Below are 14254 nucleotides of genomic sequence, written 5' to 3'. Positions count from 1 at the left end.
TTAGGCGTCTCCACCTGACTGTTACTTCGTGGCACTATGAACTTCATATGTATAAACTCGGCCCACTTGTGGGGGACTACCGACTGGTGATGCCCTCCACAAATGCTGTTCCGTCATACCATGTCCATACTGCATACAATATAATGTCCAAATACATTACATTCACCATATAAGGCTTTTGTTCACACGTCAGTGATTCGCGTGCATGATCTGTATTCACAAATCAGAGGCTTTCCACGGTCCGAGGTGACACCACGGAAGCCTGCCTTATATCGTCTGTGATTACGGATCCTTCACACACATTATAGTCTACGGGTCCGTGAGAACCATGGAACAAACTCGGATGCCATCTGCGTTTGGTCCGTGGTTTTCATGGATCATTGCTAGGAGATGATTTCGAAAAAAAATTTCAGCCTAGCAGTGTCCGTGGAATACGAATGACGTACGAAGGCCAAAAAACAGACGTATGGACCAACCATGGAGTCTTCACAGACGAACCACTGACCATCTTGTCACAGAAGTGCCCTCCGGTGCCGCCATCATCAATATACACTGCAAAAGTAACATACTGGGGGTCATTTATTAAGAAAGTCTGGTGTAAAAATAGTTGCAATGGGCATTTTTACACCAAGTATGACAGATGGGCAGGATGGGGGCAGAGAGTCCCGGCCCGGCAAATATACCACTTTTTCGCCTGAAAATAGGTGAAAAAGTAGACAAAAAAGATGCAGCAGACAGGAGCACGGACTGCCATATATGCGCCTAATTTATGACTAGGTGCAGCACAGGGGGGACAACTAAGATCAGAGTGAAAAGCCGTCTTTGCAAATACCCCCTACTGCCTGGCAGTGCCACACCATTGGCAAAAGTAAATACCGCCATACAGGGCTCATATAATACCAACATATAGTGACCAAGTAACATCTGTATACCAGATTATCAATGCTACACAATATCTTACTCAGGTGCCAGGCCAGCAGCGGCGTCCACGCAGGTCGACCCTGTGTCTATCACTATATTATAATATCATGACAATAAAATCGGAGACTCCCAGGACAGGGTGTTTAACTCTTTGAGTGGCAGATGGCTCGTCTCCACTACAGCGCCTTTTTTTTTTTTTTTTTTCGATGCAACACCCTGGCAGCAAATGATCTTTGCAAGAGCAGATGTCTGATTTTTCCCGAGCAACAAACACCATCTTGATTCCTATTATTGCAGCAGATGGATGCGAGCTAGGAGCAAAAAGCGGAGCTCCTATTTCCATGCATACAGCACTTTGTGCGACTCCGTCTCCGTGACCTGACACACTGCAGTGTCAGAAAATTCCAATGTCTGTTTTAAGACCTTCAAGCTTCTGTTCCTAAAACTCCGGTCTTGGAGACGCAGCTCCGGGATGGAGTCAAATCTGTCAAGATATTGCAGGCCAAGCAAAACAAAACCATCTCTGTGGACAGCGCCGCGATGAGATCCAATTCTGCTGCAGGCTACAGGGGAACTAATGATTTAAGGAGTCATGCCTCCTAGCTACAAGCTTTCCTTCCCAGTCTTCTAAATTTAACAAGGGTAAAAAACATGGCATTATCCGCCAGACCACCACAGGTAGCGCATTAATGTTTAACTCCTGTAATGCGAGGATCCTAGCCCTCAGCATATTATCTATATTTCAACATCTTCCTCTAAGGTGTTGTACAATGCTGATGTCTTGCAAGAAACATACGGTGAGATAAGGAAAGGGACTAGGAAGCTCAAGACTTGAGGAGGAAGGATTGGCAAAACCTGAAGACTAAACCTGCCCATACATGGGGCAAATACAATTAATGTGTGCGGCCACCAACTTGGCAGAGAGATAGAGAGAAAGTCTTTACTTTGGTTTCTGGGAAAGCTGGGTGACAAGTTGGAAGACTATCCAGAAGGCCAAACCTGCACGTACGGGGGGAAAATACAATATAAATGTGTGCGGTAACCAACTTGGCAGAGAGAGAGAAAGTCTTTACTTTGGTTTCTGGGAAAGCTGGGTGAAAAGTTGTCACCCAGCTTTCCCAGAAACCAAAGTAAAGACTTTTTCTCTCTGCCAAGTTGGTGACCGCACACATTTATATTGTATTTGCCCCCCGTACGTGCAGGTTTAGCCTTCTGGATAGTCTTCCTATCCTTCCTCCTCAAGTCTCGAGCTTACTAGCCCCTTTCCTTATCCCGCCGTACGTTGACAACCAATATGGACGCCAATACAAGTCCTACGAAGCAAAAAGGACGGTGACACCGCCAATCTGATCAATCCTGAGGACAGGCTATCAAAAACAAAATCCAGGACTACTTTTTTAAAGTTGCGCCACTATGATGCAAGCAGCGTTCGGGTGTCCGCCTGCTGAGCGGAGCGGAGGCTGAACGCTGCCAGACTGATGCATTCTGAGCGGATCCGCGTCCACTCAGAATGCATTGGGGCAGTACGGATGCGTTCGGGGCCGCTTGTGAGACCCTTCAAACGGAGCTCACAAGCGGACACCCGAACGCTAGTGTGAAAGTAGCCTAACCAGGGTGCCTTTGATGTTAGGTGTTTGGCAGGGTGTGTAGAGTGCAACGGTGTAGGTGTATGCTGTAGGAGTCAAGAAACCAGACCAGAGATAGAAAAATAAACGTCTCCCTTTTCTGTAGTGTAAAATAGGAGTAGTAGTGCATCCAACTAAAGCAAAACAAAGTCCCAACTGTTCATAGTGCGATTCTGTCCCCGATAGAGGTGCATGGATTTCGGCAAGGGTGGACATTAGTGCACTCTTTGTATAGTATCTTGCTAAAGTCTCTTTCAGTAGAATCTATAGCAGGCCATAGTACTCTGGTAATGGTGGCTGTAATGTCCATACTCATACACAGGTCTTTGAAGGCACATCTGGCCAGGATGTATCCAAGTCTGCAGGGTGTCTTAACAGTGTTCCTCACGACAGTAAGGTCTGAATGGCTGTAGTTGCAGATTACCTTACTGACTCATACGCTTGGCCATGCAGATTACAAGTTCTCCTTTTCTCTCTTTCTCCTACTGTAGATCTTGCAGAGATTTGTTAGTCTCTGGAACTTGAGGCTCGAGAAGAAGGAGCACAAGGCACAGATTCCAGTCTAGACTCCTAAAAGTTAGGGGTGGGGCCAGCCCACATCTAACCTCCTATGAGGGCTAAGGCAGGGTTATTAACCCTGGGTTTGCCATCCATCCATACTATACTGGTTGAAATACATAACATCGTATAACAATGCATTACACAACATTAACAAACAAATCTATTTGCGGAGACCCCTTGAACTGGGGTACTAGTGAGGATTTTTGTGCAGATTTTGCACAAACGATTGACTTGCTAAGGATTTAGAAATCCACACGGCAGGTTAAGTTCTGCTTAAACAAAATACAAATGTGACCTGGAAACCTGGAAAATCTCGTTACGGCCTCAAGCATACAAAATACGGATTACCCCACACCCTCCTCCCCCATGTGCCTTTGGCAATTTTCTAACTCCCATTAGTAGAAATGGCTATACTCCTCTGTAATACGGACCAGAATAGGACATGTACCCATTGCTCCACTTTTTGGTCTGTGATGTGGACCAAACACTCCCATTAACCCTTAGGCGTATTGCGCACGACCGTATGGCTTTGTCAGTGTTTTGCGGTCCATTTTTCACTGATCCGTTGTTCCGTTTTTTTGTTTCCGTTGTGTTTCCGTTCCGTTTTTCCGTATGCCATATACAGTAAAATTGGGCTGGGCATAACATTTTCAATAGATGGTTCTGCAAAAACGGAACGGATACGGAAGACATACGGAGTACATTCCGTATGTTTTCAGTTGTTTTGTGTGGACCCATTGACTTGAATGGAGCCACGAAATGTGATTTGCGGGCAATAATAGGACATGTTCTATCTTTCAACGGAACGGAAAAAAGGAAATACGGAAACGGAATGCATACGGAGTACATTCGGGTTTTTTTGCGGACCCATTGAAATAAATGGTTCCGTATACGGAACGCAAAAGGAGGCCTTAGAGGAATGGGCAATTTTCCATTTTTGTGTCATTTTTATTTATTTTTTGCTCCCTACATTCTTGGAGCCATAAATTTTGTATTTTTTCATTCAGATAGATATTTGAGGGCGTGTTTTTTATTTTGCGGGACAAGTTGCGCTTTATAGTGTCACCATTTAATATTGCATACAAAGCAGAGGGAAGCTGGAAAAAAAATTCCAAAACGAGGTGAAACTGGAAAAAACACAATGGCGCCATCGTTTTGTGGGTTTAGTTTTTACATTGTTCCCTTCATGGTAAAATTGACCCATGTCCTTCATTCTCCACGTCAGTACAATTACAACAATACCGCATTTATATACTTTTTTATAAAAAAAACTTTGGAAAAAAATATTTTTTTCATTGCATCACCCCATTCTGACCCCCCTCTCCCGTTTTTTATTTTTATTTTATTTCCATCTACGGAGCTGTGCGGACATTTTTTGTGGGGTGATCTGTAGTTCAGTTATACCATTTTTGGGTTGTGTATGGCTTTTTGGTCATTTTTTATTCCATTTTTTGGGGGGAGGTGAAGCAACAAAAAAACTGCAAATAGTTCATTTTGATCTTTTTTTTGTCTGTTACTGTGTTTACTGTATGGAATAATACACTTATATTTTACTAGTACAGGCCTTTTAAAACACGGCAATGCCTATGATTAGTGTTGAGCGAACTTGCGTTTTAAGTTCAGCGTCTAAGGTTCGGGTTATTGAAGAATCGTGTTATGGATTCCGCTACCACGGACCATAACGGAATTTAGAATTCATAACGCGATTCTTCGATAACCCGAACTTTAGACGCCGAAGCAAGTTCGCTCAACACTACCTATGATCTTTGTTTTAATATTGTTTATTGTTATTGTTATTATGGGGAAATCAGGCGATTAAAATATATTTTTTTAAATTAAGCCGCCCCCCCCCCCCCCCCACGAGGCTTGAATATGTGATCTTCAGATTGCTTCTGCCTTAGGGCTCATTTACAAAACCGTACATTCGGTCTGCTTTTTTGCGGTTTGGATGTGGACCCATTCTTCTCAATGGGCTCCACAAAAAGATATAACATGTCTGCAAAACGGACAACAATAGCACAAGGATAGGACATATCTACAGGAGTAAAAACAATGAAATAAATAATTGGCGCGCACAAGGCCGGGTCCATGTTTTGCAGACCCCATAACACATATGGTTGTGTGCATTGGGCCTCACATTGCAATGAATTATCGTAAATTCTGCTAAAATGTTTGCACCAAATTCATGCAGTTTTGCTGCAGATCCGTGCCAGAAATCCACGTCAGGCCAGGAACGAAAAAGCAAAGTGTACATGAGATTTGTCTAATCTCATACATGCGGTTTTTCCCATGCACAACCCGCAATGTGTGCAGATAGCCCAAAGCCGGGACTCCATGGCGTCCTACCATAAGCCATGGTATCTTGCATGCCATAGGCTACAATAGGGCAGTAATAAGTAGAGGGAGGGTATTCGGTTGGTCTTTACGTCATTATTGCACGATGCCTAACAATTTGGGATTTTTGGAGACGGCGGTACGTTTTGTTGCAATGCAGTTTCTTCAACATGTGCAAGAAAACGGTCCCGGAAAGCCCTGACCAAACGTACGACCACCGTGCCTGGAACCTGTATGATGCATAACACTGGTCCTCAGTGCTATTATACCACATGGAACCTTAAAAAGGATCATAGGGAAACCCCTACCTGTACGGTCAGCAATGGAGATCCCTATCTGCAGCAGAGAAGAAGATGTGGGCCAGGCTTTCATCCCCAGGTGGTGGAGTCCATGTGAAGCCTGCACAGGTGTGACAAGGTGCAGGACTGGAGATCTGTGAGGAGCAGGTTCTCCAAACCTCAGACAGGAACATCTCTCCCTCTGTGTCTGGAGCTGTATACTGGCTCTGCAGCCCCCTGGACACCAACCCCTCATGGATGAGGTAAGTCAGATGCAGGAACCCTTGTTTGTAGAGGGTGTTGGGCCTTTTAGTGTAGAAGGTCAGATGAAGCCCCTCTTTTTGTCAAGCTATGCTCCTTCCCACTGAGTGGTGAGCGCTGCTCTGGAGAATTAGTCAGCAACAGAGGCACGCCATTGTATTGCACATTTATAGGTTAGGGCTACTTGGCGTCATTTAATGTATGTCTATAGTGTCGCAAGTGTCATTTTATGGCACATGTGACATTAATTACACTGACTTCAATATAAGTTGCGTGCGACGCCTCTGCAGCTCTGCTGTGTTTTCTTGTCTGTTCCATTTATTTATTTTTTGAGGCCCATATGCGGAACCATTCACTTCAATGGGGCTGCAAAAAAAACGGAAATGACGTTTCCGAATGTCTGCATGTCCGTTCTGCAAAAAAAGTCCACATGACGGACAAGGATAGGACTGTTCTATTAGGGGTCAGCTGTTCTGTTCCACAAAATACGGAATGCTCACGGCCGGTATCCGTGTTTTGCTGATCTGCAATTTGCGAACTGCAAAACACACATGGTTGTGTACATGAGCCCTAAGGCTGGGTTCACAAGTTGTGATGGCCAGTTCGCAGTGTTCGCCGACGAACACATGCGATCTGCCATCTTTATTCCCAAGCCCGGCGATGCAGAAGTAAGTCCTTACCTGTGCCTGCGCCGCGAGCCGCTCTGAAACACATGCGGTCACCGGGAGCAGGCAGTTCCGAGAACATCCCGATAAAGGCTGTTCTCGGAACTGCCTGCTCCCGGTGACCGCATGTGTTTCAGAGCGGCCTACGTCCGTAATTTGGGTCTGCATTCGTTTCCGCAATTTGTGGACCCATTCACTTTCAATGGGGCTGGAACGGATCCACATCCGCTTTTTCGGGACCGCATTCGCATTTTCGAGATCTGTTTTTTTCGGGATCCGCAATTCCGTTCCTAAAAAAATAAATAGAACATGTCCTATTCTTGTCCGCAATTGCGGACCAGAAAAGGCATTTTCTATTATAGTGTCTGTGATGTGCGGTCCGCAAATTGCGGATCGCACATTGCAGGTGTCTGTGTTTTGCGGATACGCAATTTGAGGATCCGCAAAACACACACGGACGTGTGAATGCACCCTTAATGGGAGGAAATGCTCAAAAACCCCAAACACTGTAGCGTGTTTATAACCGGGGGAGCAATTCCTCTGCATGTGATCCGTTGCTAGCCAATGTTTTCCAGTCAGGAACCCAACGGAGCCCTTTTGCACCACCGTCAAGGTATCTCAGTGTGGCATGCAGTGCAGTGATTTATATACATGTGTGGCAGCCATGAGGCTGTACGCATGTCCTGCTTTGCACCAGAGATAGGATATATGTACACAGGTCAAAAAACGCAGTAAATGAAGTAAGTCTAGCTCAACCATTAAGGCTAGGGCTACATGGTGACATATAGGGTACAACTACACTGCAAGCCTCCATTCTAAGAACAGGCAGAGCTGTTGCCCATAGCAACCAATCAGCTCGCTGCTTTCATCTTCTAACCTCCACAGGAAAAATAAAAGCTGGATTCTGATTGGTTGCTATGGGCGACTGCTGTTCTTTGCCTTAGATATGAGGCCCTACTGTATCTGAGGGGATTTCGGACCGGTCCTGGCCCTGTCAGATTCCTCCTCTGCAACATGCTGTGTATTAGGCTAGGGCTACATGGCAACGTGTGTCGCAAAACATATTTTGTAATGCTAGTCTATGGTGTCGCACTGCGATGAGTGGCATACTGCGACACGACTCGCACAAAAATCCATCCTGGATGGATTTTTTGTGACTGTTGTGTCGCAGTTGCAGCATGTCGCACATCGTAGTGCGACACCATAGACTAGCATTACAAAACAACCAATCAGAATCCAGCTTTTATTTTTCCTGTGGAGGTTAGAAGATGAAAGCAGCGAGCTGATTGGTTGCTATGGGCAACAGCTCTGCCTGTTCTTACAATGGAGGCTCTCGGTCTATATAGAAACCCTATGAATGCTTTATAAAGGGGGTTCCATGTTAAGGTTTGTACATTTTACAACGCTCTAATCTACTTTAATTCCTCCCCTTCAAGATCTCTGATTGCTGTCAGTAAAAGAATACATACTGAGGCTGCAGCTGGGGGCTTGCTACAATTATATCCAACCTAGTCCTCTGTGGACAAAATATAGCTGCAGTATATATATATATATATATATATTCTGTAGTTTGCTGCAATGTATCAGTGCAGGTAAAATATGTCACAGTTTACCTACCTCACACAGGATTGCCTAGGGTATGACCACACAGCGCGGCGGCCATGTTTATTCGGAGTTCATTGTTAATGGCCGTGCGGTTTTGCTGATCAAGATAAATAGAAAAGCGAATAAACAGTTCGGTTTTAATTAGTTAATGTGATGCTGCTGCGGCACGTATTGCCATGTGGTACTTGGCCGCGTCCCAATAACAGCACGGCTGCACCGCGTGGCCATGTCCTAAGTCTCAGATGTGAGAACTGCCTATACTGGGTTTTAGTTTCTAAATATAAACAACTAATTTTACATTCAGTGACAGCAAGCAGAAGTTTTTAAAGGAAAAATCTACATGTTGTGAAATTGTTGACTTCTTTAATAAATATTCTTCGACTGAAAATTGGGTTAAAACCTCTTTTGCAGCAAGCGCATAGAATTCTGCAAGTCCCATTCACAGGAATGGGACAGCCTCAGAAACCTCTGCAGCTAATCTGCTGCATGTGAATACTGCCTAAGAGCAGTTGGAACTTATGGGCAATCTGTGGATGTGTCCCAGGGCCTGTGTTTTGCAAGGGGTGACAGTGTGCCGCCCTATCCTTTTGCTGCCCCCCTTATTTTAATGATGACATATTGAGATGACGGCATGGTTGTGCACATTATATTAGTGTGTGAATTAAAGCGGTTGTCCAGCCTCTTCTAAGTGATAGCCTGGCCCTAGGCCATCACTAGCTGATTGGCGGGTTCAATGCTCTCATTTAATATCTATCATAATTGAATGGTGTTATGTCTGTTAACCACTTACTTAGTGTACTTTGCAGCCATCTTTTGGCCATTGTTATATTTGGTTTATGAAGTTATCTATGCTGTACTTTCTATCATTCATCTTGTAACTCCTCATCATCTGCGAGCTCACATCCTGTGTCCTTCAGTCTTTTCCTGTTTGTCAGACATGCTTCACAGAGCTGGAGAGATGATTTTCCTTTGACCTTCATTTTTAAAAGTACATTCAATGAATTAGCTAAAGTGTTAATGAATACTGAAAGTCTTTTGAGACTTTCTAGCTAATAACGAGAAGCTGGTAATTTTCTACAGTTACCATAAGGCCTCTTTCACACGGGCGTTGCGGGAAAATGTGCGGGTGCGTTGCGGGAACACCCGCGATTTTTCCGCGCGAGTGCAGAACATTGTATTGCGTTTTGCACTCGCGTGAGAAAAATCACGCATGTTTGGTACCTAAACCCGAACTTCTTCACAGAAGTTCGGGCTTGGGATCTGTTTTCTGTAGATTGTATTATTTCCCCTTATAACATGGTTATAAGGGAAAATAATAGCATTCTGAATACAGAATGCATAGTACAATAGCGCTGGAGGGGTTAAAAATAAATAAAAAATAATTTAACTCACCTTAGTCCACTTGATAGCGCAGCCCGGCATCTCCTTCTGTATTCTTTCTTCAGGACCTGGGTAAAGGACCTTTGATGATGTCACTCCGGTCATCACATGATCCATCACCATGGTAAAAGATCATGTGACGTACCATGTGATGACCGGAGTGACGTCATCAAAGGTCCTTGACCTGTAATGAACGCTCACCACAGGTCCTGTTCAGCAAAGGAGACAGAAGGAGATGCCGGGCCGCGATCAAGTGGACTAAGGTGAGTTAAATTTTTTATAATTTTTTTTTAACCCCTCCAGTGCTGTTTTACTATGCATTCTGTATTCAGAATGCAATTATTTTCCCTTATAACCATGTTATAAGGGAAAATAATAATGATCGGGTCTCCATCCCGATCGTCTCCTAGCAACTGTGCGTGAAAATCGCACCGCATCCGCACTTGCTTGCGGATGCTTGCGATTTTCACGCAGCCCCATTCACTTCTACGGGGCCTGCGTTGCGTGAAAAAGCAGAATATAGAGCATGCTGCGATTTTCACGCAACGCACAAGTGATGCGTGAAAATCACCGCTCATCTGAACAGCCCCATAGGAATAAATGGGTTGGTATTCAGTGCGGGTGCAATGCGTTCACCTCACGCATCGCATCCGCGCGGAATACTCGCCCATGTGAAAGGGGCCTAAGGGTTAAAGAAGAGTATGATTTGGAGGGAAAAAGCCAGACTTGTTTACTACCAAAACCAGGCAGACTGATCTTTTTAATGTCTGTCTGGTTTAGCTATATGGTTATGTCTGGGGAAAACTGTTGGCATTGCCATTGAGTATCATTGAAGCTCTAATGTAAGTCTATGGCCCCTTTCACACGGGCGAGTATTCCGCGCGGGTGCAATGCGTGAGTTGAACGCATTGCACCCGCACTGAATCCTGACCCATTCATTTCTATGGGGCTGTGCACAAGAGCGGTGATTTTCACGCATCACTTGTGCGTTGCGTGAAAATCGCAGCATGTTCTATATTCTATGGGGCCTGCGTTGCGTGAAAAACGCAGAAGTGAATGGGGCCGCGTGAAAATCGCAAGCATGTGCGGATGTGGTGCAATTTTCACGCATGGCTGCTAGGTGACGATCAGGCTGGGGACCTGATCTGTATTATTTTCCCTTATAACATGGTTATAAGGGAAAATGATAGCATTCTGAATACAGAATGCATAGTACAATAGTGATGGAGGGGTTAAAAAAATAATAATAATTAACTCACCGAGTCCACTTGATCGCGTAGTTGCGGATCTCTGTCTTCTTCTGTAATGTTGAGCTGCCGGCTAAGGACCTGTGGTGACGTCACATCACATGGTCCCTCACCATGGTGATGAACCATGTGATTGGACCATGTGATTAGCACAGTGACGTCATCAAAGGTCCTATTCCTGTTCACAGCAAAGAAGAAGACAGAAGAGAAGCCGGGCTGCGCGATCAAGTGGATTAAGGTGAGTTAAATGATTATTATTTTTTTTTAACCCCTCCAGCCTTATTGTACTATGCATTCTGTATTAAGAATGCTATTATTTTCCCTTATAACCATGTTATAAGGGAAAATAATACAATCTACAGAACACCAAACCCAAACCTGAACTTCTGTGAAGAAGTTCGGGTTTGGGTACCAAACATGCCGATTTTTCTCACGCGCGTGCAAAACGCATTACAATGTTTTGCACTCGCGCGGAAAAATCACGCATTTTCCCGCAACGCACCCGCATCTTATCCGGGCAAAAAACATGACGCCCGTGTGAAAGAGGCCTAAGAGAGACGGAAACTGTAACATTGTATTTTTGTTCAGAGTTTCTCCACTCCACCCCTCCCACTAGAAGGATCTAGTTCAGTTAGAGACTGTGCAGCGTACTCAAGTTGTGTGTAGTAGGTGTTTCTGGGTGATGTAGTGCAATATACACTAACCTGGTACAGCTGACTCTCTGCAAGGGCAGGTATAGGTAAAGATAGTTCGTGACGCCAGTGCCAAGTAAACGGTGGCACGCCGTTTGCGGATGCAGGAATAAATCGAGGAAACGTGGTCTTAAAACAGAACTCCAACTTTAGTAGTTTTGCAAGCAGAGACAATATTGGAAATGCAGTTCCTAAGCATACAGTCGATTTTGCAATTCGGTCGATGCAGGCAATTCAGTTATAGCAGGGTAATTACAGAGTGTTGAACACAGGACTTGCAGCACAGGAGCTTGCACTCTAATTCTGTCTGATCCTGGAATACAGCAATTCTTCACCAAGGCCCATTAACCTAATTCTGGCTTTATATCCTTGGCTATGGCTTTTATAAGTACCTCCTCTGTCTTTCTGAGTACCTCTGGCTTTCCTGATCTTTGCCTCTGTCTCTCTCTCAGCTGCTGGAAACTTCCTCAGGCTCTTGAGCTAACATATTCCTGTTTCTGCATATGGGAATTCAGGAGGGAATCTTCTCCTGGACAGCAGGCTTCAGGCCTGGACTTGTCTCAGACATTGTCTGATCTCCAACTGTAGATTACAGACACTAGACTCCGTCTCCCTTGCACTTCCCTGACTGGGCCTTATATAAACTAGGGCTCCCTAGCTCCCTCTAGTGACTAGAAGCTGGAATGACACCCCTAGCCGGCCTGTACATGCAAGTTTCAGTAACAGGAAAACACATAGCATTGCATGACATTTTATAAAACTGACATATAACAACTTCCCCATAATTAGGAGGGACGACAGCACACCAAGTGACACTTTGGTAGTGACGGGTATTACAGTTCCCGTACACTACATACCCCACTGCTTTAAGCTGAGTACGACCTCGTACTCCATCATGGGTCGCCCAACTGGAATCTCTACCTGAAACAGAAAATAGAGACATGCAGGCATACATACATGTAATTCATCTGCATTTACATTTACATCAGGTCCAATTGGCAAAGGTGAAGGGTAGTGACAAGGCGCGTCGTTCTCTTCTCTCAGGATAATGAATGGAACGGGAGCGCTGACCTGGCACAGCGTAACATTATAACCAGGATAGTCCATGACAATGAATAAGTCCATGATAGAACAGCAAAATGGATAAAACAGTATAAAAGTTCTTGGAGGCTCAAGGAACAAACATGAGTCCGTACCCAGGTTATTTCTTATTAATCACAGAGGCTCTCATGCGGTGGAGTCCATCCCTGGGCACAATACTTTTAAAAGAGTAAGAATCTCAGAGGCTCAGGTACTTTTGAGTCTGTCTCCGGGCACGGTTCCTTAGTATGAAGTTGCACAATAAAAGGACAGCAAGAAAAGTGCTGTAATACCCCTGATCAACCTGAAAAGGGGGTGAAGGGTAAAAGGTGCAACAAAGGAACAGGCACAACTTGGCGTGGGTAGCAAAAGCAGGCAGGAGATCCTGGAAACAAACTTGGCCTTGTTAGCTTTGTGATATCAGTGGCCAACACCTACCACTGAGCCGTGGACAAACTGGCAGCCGCAACAAAAGACCAGAAACATAGGACTCCTGTCCTGGAAGGGTTAACATCCAAACTTCTGCAGTGAAACAAATCAAAGGCCTAGCAGGCTGATTACAGTGACATATCATATCCACTTGGCTCCGCTGGCAGGTATCGTCTGTAGTATTCTTCTACAGGAGGGTGTGCCCACATAACTGTGTCAGGGGGCAGCTGTAGGGTAAAGGGGCCCCTAATAGGTATTGGCCCCATAGGCCTAGGGGTGAACCCTCTGGTGGACCTTGCCGGTCCTGACATGATCACTGCAGGGTGTAACGGGCTTGGCACCGCCGCAGCAAGCGTTCCGGTGCTCTGGGTGCAGCAGTTTACGGCAATCGCGGGTCCGGTCTGGGGCACTGACGGAGCGGTGGCAACAGAAGGCGGTCTACGGGTGGTGACAGGCACCCTTACCTCATCCTTCCCTGGCGGCATCCGGATCCTGGCGGTGTGTATCTTGCGTAACTCCCGCAACTTCTCCTCCAGCCGGACGATCTGCTCACCGATGCTCTCTGTGTCGGAGTCGCTGTCATCTGCTGGCGCCGCCGGCGCAGGTACAGTCACCGATGGTGCGGACTCGGCCTCTGCAGGTTCTGGCGATGCGTCTGGTCTCCGACCCCTCCGGATGTTTTCAAAGGTAGCACTAAGTCCTTTTAACTGTTCCAGCTCTGATATGGTCCTCTCCCGACGAGGCAGCTCGGGGGAAGGATAGGGGCTCACCCATTTCTCCAACACGGTTGGCTGCCAGAAGACATTGGGCCCAATGAAGGAGCTCCGCTCCTGAAAGGCGTGATGGGCCGGCTCTGGAGAGCGTTCCGGTTCCCGCTCGCAGCCAGAGTAGTCTTCTCCTTCTTCTGCCTCCCAGTCCTCAGGAGCTCGCTTGGGACGGGTCACGGCAGTTGCATAAGGGCCTCGTAGGCTCTCGGCAGGGGTGTACTCCACTTCCTCTCCCTCGCGGAGGCTGTGCTGGTACGAAGGGAGGTAGTCTCTTTTGACAGACCTTCGATTCACATAGAGGTCTCTGCCAGTTAGATAGTCCTGAATAAACCCGTAGCCACGGGGTTTGTCAAATGACAGCACCACTCCCTTTCTCCTTTCCAGGCGGGGTTGGGTGTGCGTATGCTTC

Source organism: Bufo bufo, chromosome 8 (genome assembly GCF_905171765.1).
Source record: "Bufo bufo chromosome 8, aBufBuf1.1, whole genome shotgun sequence".
Taxonomy (NCBI): domain Eukaryota; kingdom Metazoa; phylum Chordata; class Amphibia; order Anura; family Bufonidae; genus Bufo; species Bufo bufo.
The sequence above is the reverse complement of the archived record's forward strand: the minus strand, read 5'-3'. Positions refer to the sequence as shown.